The following is a 19393-nucleotide window of genomic DNA, read 5'->3' on the forward strand; positions in this document are numbered from 1 at the left end:
TTTATAAACCGTATAATCTGTTCAAATTGTTTGTAACTTGAATAAGTATCAAAATCAACTCAGTTTATTCTAGTGGCAATAACTCACAGTGTTTACGTTGGAACAATCACAACGTTTGAGTAACATGGCAACAATCTTTCTTAGAAAAGTATAGTAAAAGTTCTGTCTTTAATATAATTGATCTAAATTCGATACCCTCTCTGACGAAGCTATTTTTTTTTTTTTCATTATTGTAACTACAAAAAATGCAGACGCGGATTTAAATGAAATTTCTTAGTATTTCTCGTTATTAGCAACATTTCGACTGGTAATTAATTTCAGCAAGATCATTATCTTTTCAGATGTTGTTTCGTTTCACGTTTAACAGGAGGTGGTTTTCAATCATCCTCTTTTCCAACCTGAAAGCGTATTATTGTACTTTGTGATGAGCGAGAATGACGAATCGTCGTGTTTTTAAGTGAGGACGATGGCAATAGCAATACATTTCCAGCTTAGCGGCTTAAATCACACGGGGAAATATCCATATTTGAGTATTTTAGTGGCTGGATCTCTGGGGATGATGTAACTCGGATGTTTCGAATGCTACCGTAACATTAAACGAATGATAAGTAATAAGGTAGTAATAAAATTAATTAAATATTAAAAAATCTGGCAATTAAATCCACCAAACTTCTTTAAAAATAAATTATGGGAAATAAAAATTTCGCGGAATTTCGGATAAAATAAAGCCAGTGATTTCAGTGTGGCCCTATTTAGCTTACATCCGATTTGTCACATCGAGTGCTTCATTACGAAGATGAGCTTCATTATTTTTAAAACCACTTGAGCTTATGCGGTTATTAAAATTTAATGGCATTACATCCAATCGATATTTGATACATCACTTTTTATGAAAAGTCTGTAAAGCAAGATGTTGCAGTAACGATACATCGTTTAGAAGGGTGTAATTTCAAGGTATTTCCGCTTAAATTCAAGAATACCCCTCAGTAAATTTAATTAGGAATTAATCTTTCCAACTTACTATCTGCTTTCGAATAACTTCGGAATTTGTTAAAGAATAAAACTTCGCAACTCCAGCGAGGAAAGAAACGGAAAAAACAATAGATTTTGAAGCAAACAGAAACAAACCTCGGAATTATTACGGCACACACAATAGCGTCGATCTTTGGGGTGCAATCATTTCGGCGCTGATTCGCAGAAGTTCGCCGTACGTTCATTTCTCAAATACGTCTACTAAATTGTCGGCGATGCTGCAGCGCTTCCACTATTAGTAGTCGCTCTTTCGGGAAAATTTCGAGAAGTTTACTGATTTGGCTAACCAGTTGTGAATAGAACCGATCAGCAGTGCTAATTGTATGTACAACGCGCCTCGCGGAAGCCATCTGCTCGTATTCACAGATTTAAATCCAATAAAGTTAACAAAATAAGTCAACTGTAATCTTATCATGATTGAAACGGTACGAGATACTCTATTTTCCCTTAGTCTAACCTTGTTACAAGGAAGATAAAAAAGGATACTCAATTTCATCGCCTTAGTCATTTAAAGCCTAGTTTAGCATGTTCTTGAATAAAAATTTTATTTCAAGTTTTCAATTTCTCTGTGATTCTTCATTGATCTTATCGAATCGCATCCAATATGAAAATAAGCTTTATAGGAGATGAATTGTGTTATCACTATGAGAATTTTTATTAGCCTGCTTACTAGAGGGTCATGTTGTGTTCGTATTTTAATAACTTTTATATTGAAAAATGTTTCTAGCATGTTTGCGCTTAAGCCACAGTTACACACACGGTGATTCCGGAGAAATTACATTTTATAAATTCACTCCGACCAGGTTGGAGAATTTTTTTGAATTATTGTTCAAGCGCAGATTGATTTTGTGGATGTTCCTGAAGTCGAGGTGATTTACACGATTTCTCTGTGTTATCACTCTGTGTTTCAAGCGAGTTTTCCTTAGGAAAATTTCATAACGACGTCATCAAATCTTAGTGGGGACAAATATGTCAGTTTTCGACGAAACACTATTAATGACAATTTAACTTTGATCAATTATTTTATTCATCAATTTTTGAGGCATCATGTGCAATCTCGATCGCGAAATATCTAGAAAGGAGCGCCTGGTTAGTTAAATAGGGATCACTGCCGGGAACGGGCAGTCGAGTTTAGTCAATGAGAGAATTTGAGTCTAGTCAAATCTATTCCGGTCGAGTTTGAATTATTCTGTACATAATAGCTGTATGTTGTTAGTCGTGTAAATTACTATTACTGAGAAACAAATTGTTGAGTTTTACCCACTCCGATTTTAAATACCCGAAAAACGTAACAATATGAATAATGCTAATAAATAAAAATATATAATTATATATACATATGACTAAAACACTTTTAAAATGACGCCATTAACTTTCTGGAGACGACGAACAAATAAATTTGATTCGATGTTTTTTAATTATTCAGTCAATGTTAGTTCTTTTCCCAAATTTTCAAAATTATGAAAATTTAAAACAATCTTGAGGTTCTAGGTAATCCTGTTTGGAAAGAAGTTGAAACTGCTTTGGAGCTTCTAGTTTCTTTTCTTATAATAATTTAATTAAATTTCGTAAAGGATACATCATTTGCTAAAATCAGTCTTATCTTAGCAGGTACTAGCCGCAGCCGCCCGCCCTCTATTTTCCACCCGCCCCCTCTTTTTTTTGAGTGTATGTCATTTGCCAAAATCGGTGTTATTTTAGCAGGTACTAGAATTTGATAAAATAAGACTATTTTGGCATTTTTGACATTTTCAACCAATTTTCAAATATCTCCGAAAATTAGTTGAAGACGTTTTCTTGTAGATTTCGACATCCAGAAGCCATTTTCACCTTCGTTTCATCGGAAATTCCTACCGTTTTTCCAAAATCGCTATTTGAAATACATACAGCAATTTTTAAAGTTTCGTCAAAATAGCTCTCTATAAAAATTTTGTAGGTGGAAAAGGAAATTATTATTAATTTTTGTTCCATTATTCCATTATCAGTTTCCACTCCCATTCGACAGAAGAACACAATCTGCCCCGCCCGCCCACCCCGTCTCCTTTTCAGTAATTGATTTTATGCGAATAGAATGAAATGAATGATCTTATACTGAACGGAAACAAAATTAGTAGTTAGAATGAGAAGATGGTGGGTGGGCGGTGCCAGTACTTGCTAAGATAAGACTGATTTTGGCAAATGACATACCTTCCAAGAAAAGAGAGGGCGGGTGGGTGGTTGTAATACTTGCTAAGATAAGAGTGATTTTAACAAAAAAATTACAATTAGCGCTTTTTGTTACTTTTTCACATCCTAGATTCTATAATTAGTTTCCATTCCCACTCAACAGAAGCACATAATTAGAAAAGAGCATTTCAAATATAAATTTCAAGCAAGATCTATTTTTTCGTAGAGTGAGAGCTAGGTTGGAATTAAAACGTTTCGGAATTAGATTTATGATTTTAGTTAATTTTTAAAATAAAGAAATGGTTTTATTATACATAGGAGTCCATTTCTCATGGACAACTACAAACAAAATAGGATTTCTAACTTGGTGACATGAAAAATCAGTATTGATATAGAAAGCATTAAATCAAAATTGAAGTATGTTTAATAATCGACATGTTGGGACCAATTTTGAGTTGTTAAAAGATATTTTAATAAAATGCAACACAGCACTGTTTAGTATTCAAGAATTCTAACTGTTTGCCTTAAAATTTATTCAACATTTCATCTAACATCTAATGATAGCGTAAAATTAATTGTTTGAACCTATGGCAAAAAGAAATAACTTCTAAAGTAATTTATTTATTTATTTATTTATTTATTTATGTATTTAATACAAAATAATCCCACAGGCATTAGCCCAATTATTGGATTACATCACTAATAGGTAGGTAAACAGTAATAGTAATAATAACAATGAACAGCGCAAAATAGATAGTAAATACTCAACTAAATTTCCATAGTTTCAAAGATAAGCTTAATCTGACTAATGCTAGTAAAAGAAATGTCGATTTTGTGACCAATAAAGGAGTAGTTCCTAACAGCCTGATAAAGAGGGGAGGCCTTCATGATGTGAGTTCTCGGTGTTGCGATTAGTATTCCGAAAACGTGCTGTTACTGTCCGAAACTTTAACATACTCAGTAACTGTGGGCAATCAATCTAGGAAGGCACTAAATAAACCAGCATTAAAACAGAGTCCACCATTCTTCTTCTCTGAAGACTGTGTAATTCAAACCTTTTTAGAAGTAGGTCATGTGGAAAACCTTGATTCGGATAAACCCCATCAATCCTGTAGACAAGGTATTTTAGGAAACGCCTTTGAATTTTTTCGATGTTAGAAACATGAATGTCATAAATAGGGCTCCAGATTCTAGATGCGTACTCCAACAATATCGTCAATTTCTTTTGAGTGTCGAATGACAAATCCTAACGATTTAAATGCCTTAGCAGTAATTATGTTAATGTGATCAACAAAATTCAATTTTGTATTAAACGTAACTCCCAAGTCACGAATTAAAGATTTACGTTTTATGACGTTATTGTCAAAACAGTAATCGTAATGAGTGTTGTTGATAATTTTGGAAAAGGACATTACATAACACTTATCACCATTGATGCAAAAGAAATTCTCCTGGCACCAATTAGAAATAATGTCAAGATTATTCTGAAGCCTGTCACAATCTTCGAACAAATTAATCTCTACAAAAATTTTCAAATCGTCAGCAAACATTGAACAGTCGACTGTTAAGTACTTCGTTATATCATTGATAAACATATTAAAAAGCAGAGGACCCAAAACAGAGCCCTGAGGAACACCTGAAGTTTGAGCATAAGACTAAAAGTCCAAACCATTTAATGAAACATACTGAGATCTACCAAATAAGTACGATTTAATTAAGCCGATAAGAGAGTCTGATAATCCAAAGCTTGAGAGTTTGTCAACTTGCCCTCGTCGATCTAAAACTTCAGATATAAATTGAGAAAATATTGTGAGATTAGTGACTGTCGACCGACCTTTCATGAAACCATGCTGCTTAGTTGTTATCATATTGGAGACGTGAGAATAAATAATATGATGGAGAATATATTCAAACACTTTAGCGAAATTGTTAATTATGCTTATAGGACGATAATAATTAGATATATCAGAACGATTTCCAGCCTTAAAAATAGGTGAGACACGTGAAACCTTCCACAAATCAGGAAATTGTGATGTTTGAAGAATTAAGTTAAAAATCAAAGTCAAGGGTCCGGCAAGAAGTATAGCACAGTCTTTTAAAAGAAAAGAGGGTATATGGAATCAGGACCAGCAGTCATTGATGGCTTCAATCTCTTTAAAGCTTTCTGAACAACGGATTCACTAAACTGAGGTACATGCAGCATATTGATATTTACTGCTAACAAGTCTTGATCACCGATATCTTTAGCAGGAGATGTATTCTGAATGAATGTTTTGGTAAAGAAATTTGCAAATGAATTAACAATTTGCAATGGGCTTTCAACGTTGTAGTTATTGTAGGTCATTACTGCCGGGATTGAGATATCGTTATTTTTGGCTTTAAGAAAATCCCAGAATTTTTTTGGATCAGATTTTATATTTCTACTGACATTTCTAAGGTAATTAGTGTACGCAATTTTAACCATTTTCTATATTCTGGCCCTAATTAACTTAAAGTCAATGTAATCCGATTCCGATTTAGTACGCCTGCAATTTCGCCAAAGTCGATTTTTTTTTTCAACAAATTAATAATTGTAATGTTATACCATACCGGATATTTATTGGTTCGTCTTTGTTTCATCGGCACATGTTTATTCAAAATTGAAGTAAGATGATCATTCAATTGACTGACTGCAACGTTGGGATCTTTAATGGACATATTAGTAGTTTAGAACGTTTAGAATGTATCGAACATATTTGTTTGATTTCTAGGAGCCTCCTCGTCATTTGAAGTTCTTGACAGAAGTCTGGAACAAAGTTGTCTGCCGTTGTTTGTCATCGGGCTGCAGGTTATATTATGAGATATACAACCTCCTGAACTATTCAATCCATTGTTTTAAGATTTTAAATGAACTTAAAATCAATGTGGTATCATTATATATTATAATTTTCCGAAGAACTAGGATTTGTTGACTGTACTTCAGGGGCGCGGGAAGTTCTATCTAAAGAAGTCTAAAATAACCTTAAACCAATTTTTAATTGAAGATTTAAAAGTTGAGTTAAATGAATTCAGATTTTAGATATCTTTTGGATTTTAACCGTCTGAAATCGAAATCTACCGAAAATCAATTCTTTACAAAATAGCCAAAGGTGACGGCGTCAAATTTCTTACGAAGATAAATACATAACGGGTGTTGAATTAAAAAAGTCATTAAGTTGACTCTGATTTTTTGTAAACATTGTGAAGTATGTCTATAATTAACCTCAAATTTATTCGATGATAGCTGAAAACGCTCAAATCTCAATTATATAGAGCAGTATGAATTAATAAAACATATACGTGTTTCTCTACGTTTTCTTCTATCAAAAAAGCAACGTCAACGTCATGACTTTTTTAACTGAACACACGACATGTTTTAAGTGATTTTTGACAATTTTGAAAATGACTTTTTGCTCTTATGGAGTTATCGCTACATTTTTAGAATGTAATTTATCATAATTTATCTATTATTAACAGAATTATTGTTATGAAATTGTAAAAATAACTTGTTTACAACTTGCTTTACATAACCTATGAGTAATTTTTATAAATACTATTCACCATTTAGCACAACGCTTCATCAATTGAGATCTTCGGCCATTATTCTGCTTTCCTTTATTACTTCCCAAGCCTAAGGAAGTATTATAGGTACTCGAGTCCATCGGACGACTGGCTACTTTCATGCTTTCTTATGAGCCCTAGAGAACGAAAAAATAGGTGTTCCGTTTCCATCTGCATCGCTCTCTCTGTCTGTCTGTCTACCGTCTGTGCGGATTATTATTATTAAACACATAACATTGAGCAACCAAATTGGCAGGTGTGCATATTTTTGGAAAAAAAAATCAAAGCTGTATATAATAATTTGACAATTTAACTTTGAAATTGCAAAACTGAATACTGTGAAATCTTGCAAATATGTTAAAGTTATTGGAAGCATGGCAAAATTCGTCCGTTTATCCCCTCTGCAAAAAATGATGAGGTAACCTTAGAATTTTGCCGAAATTCCTCAAATTTATGAACTGCTGAAGAGTGCTGATATCAGACCCTTTGGTTAAAGAATAGGATCGTAATGCCTGAATCATTGCCTGAATTGGAAGCGAAATTTGCGCAGCTACGTTGTTAATGACTATCAAAAAAAGGGTGACATTTAGAACTGAACCTTGTAGGCATCCACTTTAAAGTTCTTTTTCAGATGACAGATGCTGTTAATTCTTGATCAGAAAGTCCTGTTCGCAAGAACATTTGTTTTAATACAACAACATAGTTTTTTTATGTTCCTTTTTTTTTTTCTTTCCTGTTACCAGACCATAGCATAAGCCTTTTCTAGGTTTACGAAAACGCAAAGTAATTTTTTATTACCTAAGTGTGAACAATGTTATCTAAATCTATCTAAATTGATGTAATTTTCTTTCGATCACATTGTAGGAAATGAACGGGTTACCAAATGTGATTGATTACTTTTAATATAAGATTTTTGCCTGTTGGGGGTAGGTGTTGCAGAGATATCCCGGGAATATCATCTGGCCAAGACCTGGTGCTATTACATTATTCTAGAGCGGATTCAAACTCATCTGGAGATATGGAACAATTTATTGGCTTCTATATACTCGTACATTGTTTGAATTTCTGCAGTTATTTTAAATCCCAAGAAATCTGTTGTATATTTGTTTATATTAGAATTTCTGTTTCTACCTGTTCCTAATCATTTTGTGGCATACCTCTCGACTTGACGAACAAGTTGTTGAAACGTAATTGGTCCAAGTCTTCTTTAAGTGCGAAGCACTCGTGTGGCGGAGACTTATAGATAATTATATTTCCCGAATATCTTTTCATTTTATTATTATTCCACCATGGAACTTCCTTTTACTTTGTCATAAAATCTTATAGTACAATTTATTTCTTTTTTGTAAAAATCTGGATACTTAAGGTAAACAATTAAGGCACAGTCATAAACCACAACTACCACAAGTAACGCAGGCGTATGTTATTTAATATACTTTAAGTAGCATGTACCAATCAAAATTTTGAGGTGACGTTATCAAATTGTTGGCGATCAGGCAAATTTTGGTTAGCGTTTTATATCCTAAACGCGATTCCTTTTCCGGTAGTTTCGAAGATTATCTGGTTAATAATACCGACACTTTATTTAAATCAGTCAAAAACCCTTTGAAACGTAGGTGACTAGTAAATGCTTTTGGTTTTAACTACAAAAAGACATATATACGGGATAAAGTAAAAACATGTAACCTATTAAATATCTGAGAAAAGTAGTGGTCATATTTTAGAAGGTGAGAAACTATTGCCTAATTTCTTTCGACAAATTTTGTTTTTAATTCTTTGTTAAATTATGCTCTCACCTTGTTTAAACTTTAGCTATACACTTATATATAGTTTGTGGACCCTCGGTATAATTCTACAAAGTTCGAAATTTTCTAAAATTGTAAAATAGAACATTTAATAGATCTAATTTCATGATTTGTATTATTGACATAAACACTAATAAATAATTACAACATATTTGACATTTTTAGTGGAAAGAAACTGAAACGAACGGAGAAAATGGCCAGGAAAGAAAAAGAACGAGAGAGAAAGAGAGACAAAGTACATTTAACTTCAAGCACTTCTAAAACATTAAAATCGAAAACTTCCCCGCAAATTTAATATTTTTTACCGATGCCAACAGATTTATGCATGCTTCATGACCCAGTACAGTTGGGAACATTTAATTCGGATCGTTTATTCTCTCCCAACAAAATTCACTCCATAAAATTCCAGAAGCGCCTATCGTTTAGAAATTACGTTGTTTCGTGCGTCCCCAGCGAGTTATATAGCTTCTTACAAAATAATAATTCCCGAATATTGCGGTCCAGTGCACAACAGTTTGTCATTGTTGGCTGCGTTATTGATCATGATGTCGATCACGGCTCGAAAACTATTCCGAAAGCTGTTACTCTTTTACCGCTTTTACCTTCACCACAGACATAAAATTCCTATCATAACCAAAAATTTATAGTAAGACATCTTGTTTTATACCCTCGAGTTATCACAGTAAACAAACTTCTGCAATCCATTTCTTTGTAACTTGAATTTTTAATTCCAGAAGGGAGTGTAGTTGAGTCCGTTTATATTCTTTGATCTATTCTTATGATGGTGCAAAATGAATTTCGTCTCACGCACAAACGTTTGAACTTTTAATTTCCTGCTTTCAGAGGCATTCACTTTACGCTCTTCATATTCGTGCGCTTTAACCCTATTTTGGCGGACTTTTTCTGCTTCAAAAGAAGCTAATTCCCATTAAACGACGTATTGAGATCGTCACTTCAAATTAACTTCAACCACGGTGCTCTTCAATTAGATGATAGAGAGTAGTGCTTTTAAAGTGGAAAATAAGTACAGTCTATTCAATTTTAGACACAATGCAATTTGTTTGTTGTGTTTACAGTAGTCTACAAAATTAAACCACTACAGTAAATTGGTAATGATTTAAGAGACCACACAGAAACTGTGAGCGGGTTTTCTTTCAGAAGATACCTCTGAAAGTTTTCAAGTGACGATAAACAAGTTTTAAACTTTTGTTTAAGGATTTGTCTTATAAATACTTTCAAACTGTCATAAAATGGGTTGAAAGAAAATTTAAGTAATAAGTAACTTTTAATTAAGTCGGTGGTAAAGGTATTAATTTGTCAGGAGATTGTACAAGTGTTATCTAATATGTAGTATAAATTCAATAAAAAAAATCATCTAATGATTCTTGAAATCTATCAATTATCATCATTATAACAGCTCTAAAAATAATATTCATAAATTTTACGTTTCCCTAACTATTAACACTAAAAAACCTTTTATTGTTTGCGTGTCATTCTTTAATAGTAAATTTATGTTAAACTTTAGCTATATCAAGCTCGAAACAGTGTCGAACATGTAATCACGCATTAAAATAAAACTACCAATTTTTGTAATGTAACCAGTGATTGTCATTTTTTAACCACTGACCTTGCAACCTGTCTGACACGAACATTGACTAGAAGTCTAAAGATTTAAATCCCGTCGTAAAAATCTGCGCCTAGTAAACCCCGAATCTGATTTATACAAATCCGCCTTTGGAACATTTCTAAAAATAAACAAAGTTAAATGATTTCCTTCATTGCATTAAAGACGAACTTCATTTTATGTTTATAGCAGCGAATTTTGCATGCCTTTGCACATTTGCTTTTTTTGTTTTACGATGTATTGAGAGTCAGCCAAAGGCAACGTAAATGATAATCAATCATTGTTTATTGACGTAATGAACGTTGTTAAAATTACATCGCAACACGAGTTACTGCTAGTGCAAAGGCTATCTGTCTTTTATTGTTGTTGTATCATCTCTGAATTATTAAATGAGCATATATCGGTTTTATCTTTACGTTATATTTTCCTATTGCTCTAACATCCATAAAGCAGATGCGACGCAAATTTCATCAGACGTTTGATGTTTTCCCGGCGCATCCACCATTATGCACGCTTTATTTCACCAAATAAAAACTATACCTTCTAACGACATGTTTTTTAAAAGAGTTCTATAAACGGCTGTAGTTAAAATTTTCATTTTTATGAGCACTACTTGTTGCTACATAAGAATCGGTGTTAAAAGAGGAAAATAACTACGTAACAACTTCTGTTCACTTGAGCAGCAAATTGTACATAATGAAGGGTAAAAACTGCTTCAACCTTCTGCTTGTTCGAATACTCAAATAAAGGGATATTTCCTGCGTAATAGAACTTAATAAAAGGTGACTGGAGTGAACTGTTGATTCATTATTGCCTAGCATAAATAAGACTTTACTGCAAGTGTTTTTTTCTAAAAATGGAAAGATACATAAATATACACCGTGATTACGTTTACATATAATAATGTATTGTCACAAAAGTACGATAATACCTAACACTGGTTATGATTAAAAAAATGTAGAATCACTCGTCTATTTGAAATTATTTTCGTACTAAAATAAAATATATATTTAGATAGGAGATTCTTTTTGACTTTAGTTCAGTATAAAATATAAGCGATAGGATTTGTGAACTCTTTACCATAGGATGGTGGTATTTTAAATTTACAAGCTTGTTAGGTATATGTTTACCTATATACTATACATATGTTCTATTTAATAATATCAAAATGTTGAGATTAATTTTGATGGAGGAAATATAAAAATTATTCTCACAGTTAATAATTTTGAAAGGACGTTAGTTTGGGACTTTCACATAAACTGAGCTTTCTAGACGAATTATTTGGTGGTGGATTTATACTGAACAGAGTAAGGACGTTTTACATCACGAGGATATGAGGTAGCCGAGTATGCAAATCCCGATGTGTTAACGAAATGCTCACTCATTCGTGATGAACACATTTTTTTCATAAGAGGTAATAACAATGAATTAATTAATAGCAAAATAAAAACTTCTTTTCCCTTTTCCTTTCATTCGTTTGTTAGGTACTAATAATAATAATTATTATTATATAAAATATTGGTGAAGTAGCGGGCATCTTTGTTCCTGAACACATTGTGGATGCTACAAAAGCAGTGGAAGTAGCTTTGTTTCCGGAAAAATCTAACTGACATTACGTTAGGTGGTACGAGACTTTTTCGAGATTTTAAGGTTATTTAATTATTTTTATGAGTTTTTACTTCTCGAGCGTAAGCTAAGGAAATATTGTAATCGATAAAGAGCGGATTGTAGGGCAAAGGCTTTTTCATTTTGGTTGTAAGCAAGTGCATGAAAGTTGTATATAAATGTGCATCTGAGAAAATCCTTTAATTTGGACCGTACTACTTTTTGCTTATTTGCCTATTTTTGCTCATGCATTTTTCTGCCTATTTCGTTTTAAAATCTGAATATTTTATACTCTTAAGCAGATGTTTCTTGCGAAGGTCATATTTAATATTACCGGTACTATAAAGAAAGATAATAATCCAACACGAGTTTTGGGTTAAAGGATCGGCGGAATTCCGTTAACAAAATTCCCACAATTCAATAACCCAAATCAAAGAGCAAATTTTATTGCACAGAACGTAGGTAGGTTCCAAAATAATTACAACACCCATTTATAGACCTCGACACAAAAAAAATCGAGTACGAAGAGCATAAACTTGTCAGCAAGGTATTACAAAAGCGAAAATGTAGAAAAAGATTTAAAAATTAAACCTACTGAAGTTTCTCTTTTTAAATGTTTTCCTTTAACATTGTATAAATAATAATACTTCTCTAGGTATAAAAATGTTCTAACAGACCAAAGGAAAAATTTTCCTGCCGAAAATTTAGAAGAATATCTAATTTGTCATGCATATTTTAACAAAGATCAGAATCGCTGATTATGTACTCGTAAGATAATAAAATAAATGTAGATCTCAAAAAAAAACAGACTTTCGTAAAATTCATTTTTCTTAAAACTTGCCTAAAGCGCTTATTTTACCATTTTTCTAGCTTAAATCCCCGTTTTTATCGCCTATTTTGGCTTTTTTTAGCTTATCACCCGTTCTTTAGTAATCGAGTTCATCGGGTCACGAGCTACATTTATGTTTACTCGACATTTCATAACCTCTAAAGTACAAAAAAATAGGTTTGCCATTTCCATCTATGTGTCAATTTTTGTTAGGCAAATAAATAATCTCCGAAACTATCAAACCGATTGTTGTCAAAATTTTACATGGATGTTAGGAATATCGTGCAGATGGTAAAACGCTAACCAAAATTTGGCCAATCATCCCCACCATTTTTAGAATTGCTTCTACAAGAAACATTGATGTATGAGGCGGCATCCACATATTCCTCGCTGGATACCGACAATACTTTTACGTGCCATAGACGTATGAAAAACAATCTTTATAATAAATTATCGCAATTAATTTCTTTGCAGAAAAAAACTACAGTAGTTTTTAGGTTCAATTTTGTCTATTTAGGTGTTTATATTTTTTAAATATAATTTTGTTTTTTATTAAAAATAACAGGCCTGTAGCTGTCTTAATTTTTAAAGTACAGCATTGTATGACGTCAAATTAAATCGTTTGAAATATGCTATGATTTGATTAATTAATTGATATTTAACGTTCATTTGTTTTTGTCTATTACATTCATTCTTTTTACTCACATTCTATACATTTTTTTACAGATTTTTGTAAAGTTTTTTCTGAATTCGTTGATGTATCACGAATATTTCGCTGAAAAGTTGTAGTAAATATTATTTTAATTTTTTTATCAATACGGTTGTTGCTTAAATTATTATTAACACAATTATTTGCGTATATAAATCTAGTTACTTTATGTTAAAATGTTGTTAGCTAGTTTAAATTTTTTTTAGCTTTTGATAATGTGCAGAAATATTTAAATTTGAAAATTAAATTTCTTCCACACGAAAATAAAGTAAATACAAATTTTTCATTGCAAATATTAAATTATTATTAATGTTTGAAAACAATAGAGTAGAATATATACATCAAAGATTTAAAAAAGATCTCTATGTAAATTTCTAAAAAAAGTAGGGTGTAATTAAAAAAAGTTGAATATCATAGCCGAAAACCAATGAACGTTGAACATAAATTTTTCAAATCAGAGTGTAGTATAAACTAAACTATTTAATATGACATATGGAACCTAAAACTGATCTGTCACCACAAACGAACCTTCTTTGTTCTCTCTATGACTGAGTACTTTCTGTTCACAGTTATTTATCAACAAATTATTTCATCGGTGATTCTTAAAAATAGCTGTCAGGCCAACGTCTGTGCGATGGAAAATATTGACACTTTACTAATAGAGGATATCGTCTACATTAAAACATCGATGTTGTTACGTTCAAGGTTGTATAAGTACTTTGTAAATTAATCTTTCTTTTCAGATTGTTGCCTACATAATTTTGTTTGCTTTATAATGCAAACGGTTTTCAATAAATGCTTTTCAACGAGAGAGATATCTTTTACTTTATAATTTACTGTTTATTAGTCACAATATTCATCATGAAGTCAAGTTGCTCTTTCTGCAAATCGACATCTTTGCTGCAAAATTAATTAGTTAATATTATGTAAAAGGGGATATCTTTCCAGCGGAATTTAGCTGACATTAGGACTGTTCATATCATTAAAATATTAAGGTTAAAAGTTTTTCACAAATTACATTTTTTTTTTATAGAAAAGCAAAATATTTTATAAAATACGGCACAAAAAATAACGTATGCTACTTTTATCAACAATGGTATTGCATAACTAATTTTCAAAGAAAGCTGAGTTGTATGGTTCGTTAAGGTTTTGACAATGATAACATAAGGTACGAGACAAAAAATTATCACGGTGCAATTTTTTAAGAATTTTTTATTATCTAGACCTTTGACTAAGTAATACACCCAGTAAAAGTTAATTTAGTATACAAAAATGCTTTTTTCAGTGATATTTTTGCATCAAATAATTTCTGATCTGTGAAAACTCAATTGCGTCAAGAAATTTTGAGACAAAAAATTATCACGCATCACTTTTTGTATCAAAATTAATTAGAAAAAAGTAGTATGCGTAGTTGTTGTTTATTTGTATGATATGCAATTGTTTGTTAGAACTGATAAAGTATCGAAATATAATTGGCTGAGCTACAATAATTTTCTTTCGCCATGGGCAAAGAAAACGATCTAACAGAACGTGAAAAAGGACAGATTGAGGCATACTATGACCAAGGTTTGACTTTTGCGGAAATAGGATGAAAGATTGGAAGAGATCGGACCACAATCTCCAAGTTTGTAAGAAAGAAATACAGTGAAAATGGACGACAAAATTGTGGAAGAAAAGAAAATCTCACTGCACGTGCCAAAAGATCCATTGTGACTCCGGGTATAAAGGATAACATGTCGTCTCAAATGATAAAGACGACCCTAGGACTTCCTGTTCACAAAAGAACAGTTTTGCGAGTACTGGCTAATGACAAAAATCTTAAATATGCCAAATATAAGAAACAACCAATGTTGACAAAAGAACATATTCAAAAACATCATGAATGGGCCAGAGAAATGCAAACGAAAAATGAAGAATGGTTCCAGATAGTTTTTTCAGATGAAAAGAAAGTTAATCTTGATGGTCCTGATGGTTTTAGATATTATTGGCACGATTTACGGAAAGAACCAAAGTATTTGTCAGAACGAGTTCAAGGAGGTGGCAATGTTATGGTCTGGGGTGCCTTTAGTAGCTTAGGAAATAATAACTTAGCATTAATCAAATTGAATGGACTCTCTGAATTACCAAGATGTGACCTCAAACCACCTTTGAACCTATTTCAAGACAGCAAAGTTATTTTTCAGCAAGATAATGCGTCGATTCATGTGTCTAATTCATCGAAAACGTGGTTTCAACGACAAAATATAGCTTTGCTATAATGGCCTGCGAAAAGCCTACATCTCAACCCTATTGAGAATGTATGGAGTTCTCTTGTACTAGAGGTTTATAAAGATGGGAAGCAGTACGCAACAGTTAATGAATCGAAAGATGGTATCTTGACGGCTTGGGAGAATTTGGACGTCAATTACTTCATCCCTTTTGTCAATTCTATGAAGCAACGCGTCTACAATCTCATAGAAGCAGGAAGAAAATACATTGGGTATTAAATTAGTTTTCATTTAGTTAGTTAGTTATTTCCCTTTTAAGCGTGATAATAATTTGTCACAATAAGTCTGTTAAAAAAATTACATATTTTCAATAAATTTCGTTCAGTTTTGTGTTTTCTGTGAAAATGTTTTATTAAATTAATTAAAAATGGAATTGCTCAATCAAGCAGGTATCTTCACTTTCTTTTAATACATTTAGGCAAAAATTCTGCACCGTGATAATTTTTTGTCTCGTACCTTATTTATAAACAATCACGTTAATGACTTTCACACCAAAAAATTTGAAAAAAACAAGATTTTTCAGATGTAACAATCGATTAAAATATGATTATAGGACGACATCAACTCATATTCAACTGTTACTACTTCATTTTAAGGTTAACACATATCATATAAGTAGCAATTTTACAGTTCTACTTTTCAAAACTCACGACTCTTATGTGTCAAATTTTAAAAATCTATGTATTTTATTTTTGTTAAATTTATTAAATCCTTTTACTTTTACTTTTAATAAAATTTGATGTGTATTCCTTTTCCTAAACAAACTGAAACTGAACTTTTGAAAAAACCAAAAAAAAAAAATCAATAGCTGGGGCGTATTTTTCTCTCGTTTTCTTTTTTTATTAATTAAATTTCTTCATGTTTCTACCACGAAGCAAAATCTTTGAATTTTTCAAATTTGCCGTGTTAAGCTAAGAAGGTGTCGAAGGCGAATTTATAAATAATTATGTTCCAAAAAAGATCTAAAAGAAATCTACTAGTTATTGATTGCAGTGCAGCTTCAATGACGTCATCTCAAAATTTTGACAAATAAATCCTATCAGAAATAATGCAAAATATCTTGAGTCAAATAAACTTGTGATTTATTATTGCATTTATATTTTTTGGAATTACTTATTCCGGGTGACTAAAAAAACTTTATGAATGAGTCAGTTTATTTTATTGATTAAACCAAAAACGGGTCACTCCGTTTTCTATAAATTTGGGAATAGAATACTGTTACTTAGTATTACACTGCACCTGTCGAAATTGATACAGATGTCCTTGCAAAAATGTTGATGACGTCATCTCAAAATTTTGTAAATAAAAAACTCATTTGAAACATACCCGTGGCACGCTAAGACAATTAAGGTGTGTATATTCTAAAGTCTAAAAAATTAAAAGAGACTTTTGATCACAAACCAAGCAGGTACCTCTCACTTTTTGAGTGGCAGGAAAAATTGGAAAACAGCTTAGGCAGAAAATCGAATTCAGCGAATTATAAGTTACTTGTCTGAATTATTGTCAGACTATTGATGATTAGTTAATTTAGGCGTAAATTTCATTTGTTGTTTCAGCGAGAGCAATAACTTTAGCAGCCAAGGCAATGAAGTGGGATTTTGTGTTCTGACGTTTGAAGCAAAAAAAGTACAAAGTTTAAAATCTATTATTTCTTATATATTCGGATAGATCCAGAAAAAATATCTCTGAATATCTTTCACTTAAAAATTTGGTGGTACACACTAAATATGATGATTTTTTTTAATCGGTTTTATGTATCACATCCTGGACCGTCGGGTGTTAGCATTAGGTCAGCACAGAACTACGGCAACTTTAAGCTGATTAGACTTTAAAAATACAAATTCTAAAACGCTCTGCTTTTCTCTGTTTTTCTTAGATACCTTTGTTCCTTTTTTTATAAAAGTGTATTAAAACAATTCACCTCAAAGGAAATTAAAACCACAAAATTCTTTGTTGCTTCTCGATAAACGATATATAAATGGGTGTGTATGTTTATTGTCTGAATATTTTTGTACTTTGTGCTCTAGACGTATTATGGAAGATATTCCAAGTTTGTTACGCAGCGTCAACCAAAAATTTAGGTTTGTTTTTGCCTCTTGAACGATCAGAGTATTTCTTTGGAATTATAAGCCCTCTTTATTTAAAATTTTTTTAAATGTTTTTTTGGAAAAATTGTATACAAAATCATAAACTAAAAGAATGCTATACTTACTTTCTAAGGAGATCATTGCAAACATATTATCTTAAAGTTTATACTATAATTTAAAATAAGTTTTACAAGGACATATGGTACCTTTGGTAATGATTTTGTTGGTTATTTTGCAAATAATAATTTCAAGCTACAGAACAATTGATTTCTACATTTTTATTGAGCATTTAAAGATAACTGTAAAATCGGGAGATTTTACAAAGAATTAGGAAAAGATTAACAGAATTACAGGACAACTCAAACTTTTTTTCATACTGGTTGTATTTGAAACAAAAGTTGAAATTTTTGGCTGATACTAGCAAAACTGTGACGCCATGGACATTTTTTTAAATAAACACTCAGTTTAAATTTAATAAGTACATACTTTAAAAAAAGGGTAAATATGTAATCGTCGACTATGTTACAACGTGTATCAATGAAATGCATACATAGAAAGTATAAAAATATTAAATACTCCTACTAAAAAAACAAAAAAAAAGTACACAAATAACCAAATAAGCATTTTTAGGTGGAATAGAGTTTAAGAACACATCGAAAATTTGGAAAAAACAATAATCACTTTGTTTTTATAGTTACTTTTGTGTACTGTAAAGTTTTCCTAATGTATTAGGCCCAAAAAAGTTAATGTTGTTATAATTTCGAAAGAAGTAATCAAAACTTCTCAAATTTTTTGTTGAAACACAAACCACGAAAATAAAAAACATGTGCTGTTAAAATTTTGATCATAAAAAACGTTTAAGTGCGAGTTAAGTGAGAACACATTCCCGATTTTTTTTTTTAAATTCGTTCCACACATTGAAAACACACAGTATTAAAACAATCTTAAAACTGTTAAAAGTTTTCATCTAAAATTGTTAAAATTACTATCAGCTAACACCCGCTTTTCAACCGACAATCTTGTCAAACCACAGTCTAACTTTCAAACATCCCCGCAAAAATCCATCTTTATCACTTTTTCTCAACTTTAAAATTCCGAATGAGTGAAAACAAAAAACCGCCGATATCTTCCGGGCGCAGCTAATGAATCCATCAAGCGTCGCAATTAATCCAGCAACGCAATTACCAAGAATCCCCGAAAGTCCCGAAAGAAAAGCACGAAAGCTCCGCGAAAGCTATCCCGAAGAGCGCGCGCTCAGATTCAACAAGTCCTCTCCGTCCCTCGGAAGTCTCGGAACACTCAGTGACAGAACATGCGGTGTGGTACTTACGTGTAGTGCGGGTGGCTCGGAGCCCCTGCGGTGGACTGGCGGGTCGCTAGTCCATGTCGGGCAGTAGAATGCCAGGGGCCTGCCGCCTCGTCGTGCCCGTCGCCTCTGACTCGCGCCACCGACTCGGCCGTACTCTCGTCCTGCAGATTCGCGATTGCGCAAGGACTCGCTCACCACGCGCCGACTGCCAGCACCAGGTCTCCGTCGCTGATATCATCCCCGCCGGCCCACTCAAAACGGCCCCATTGGTCGTCTCACGCATGCCATTTGTCATGGTCGAGCCACTTGTTGGACTCGACCGGAGGGACCATCGATGCGATGTAGATGGATTTGGGGAGAGGGTTAATGGGTGAGTGATGG

The 19393-nt window shown here is 32.4% G+C and overlaps 1 protein-coding gene across 1 annotated transcript in view; it reads right to left on the reverse strand.

Annotated features, from left to right (window-relative positions):
- LOC135129243 (synaptic vesicular amine transporter) overlaps positions 1-19165 on the reverse strand; it is a 101629-nt gene extending 82464 nt beyond the window's left edge. Inside the window, exon 1 of the mRNA XM_064056396.1 lies at positions 19034-19165. The gene's annotated coding sequence lies outside the window, so the exon portion shown is untranslated. The remainder of the gene's footprint in view (positions 1-19033) is intronic.
- Positions 19166-19393: the final 228 nt, after the last annotated feature.

Source organism: Zophobas morio, unplaced genomic scaffold, assembly GCF_036711695.1.
Source record: "Zophobas morio isolate AGI-343-1 ecotype UQ-CSIRO unplaced genomic scaffold, CSIRO_AGI_Zmor_V1 ptg000014l, whole genome shotgun sequence".
Lineage (NCBI taxonomy): Eukaryota > Metazoa > Arthropoda > Insecta > Coleoptera > Tenebrionidae > Zophobas > Zophobas morio.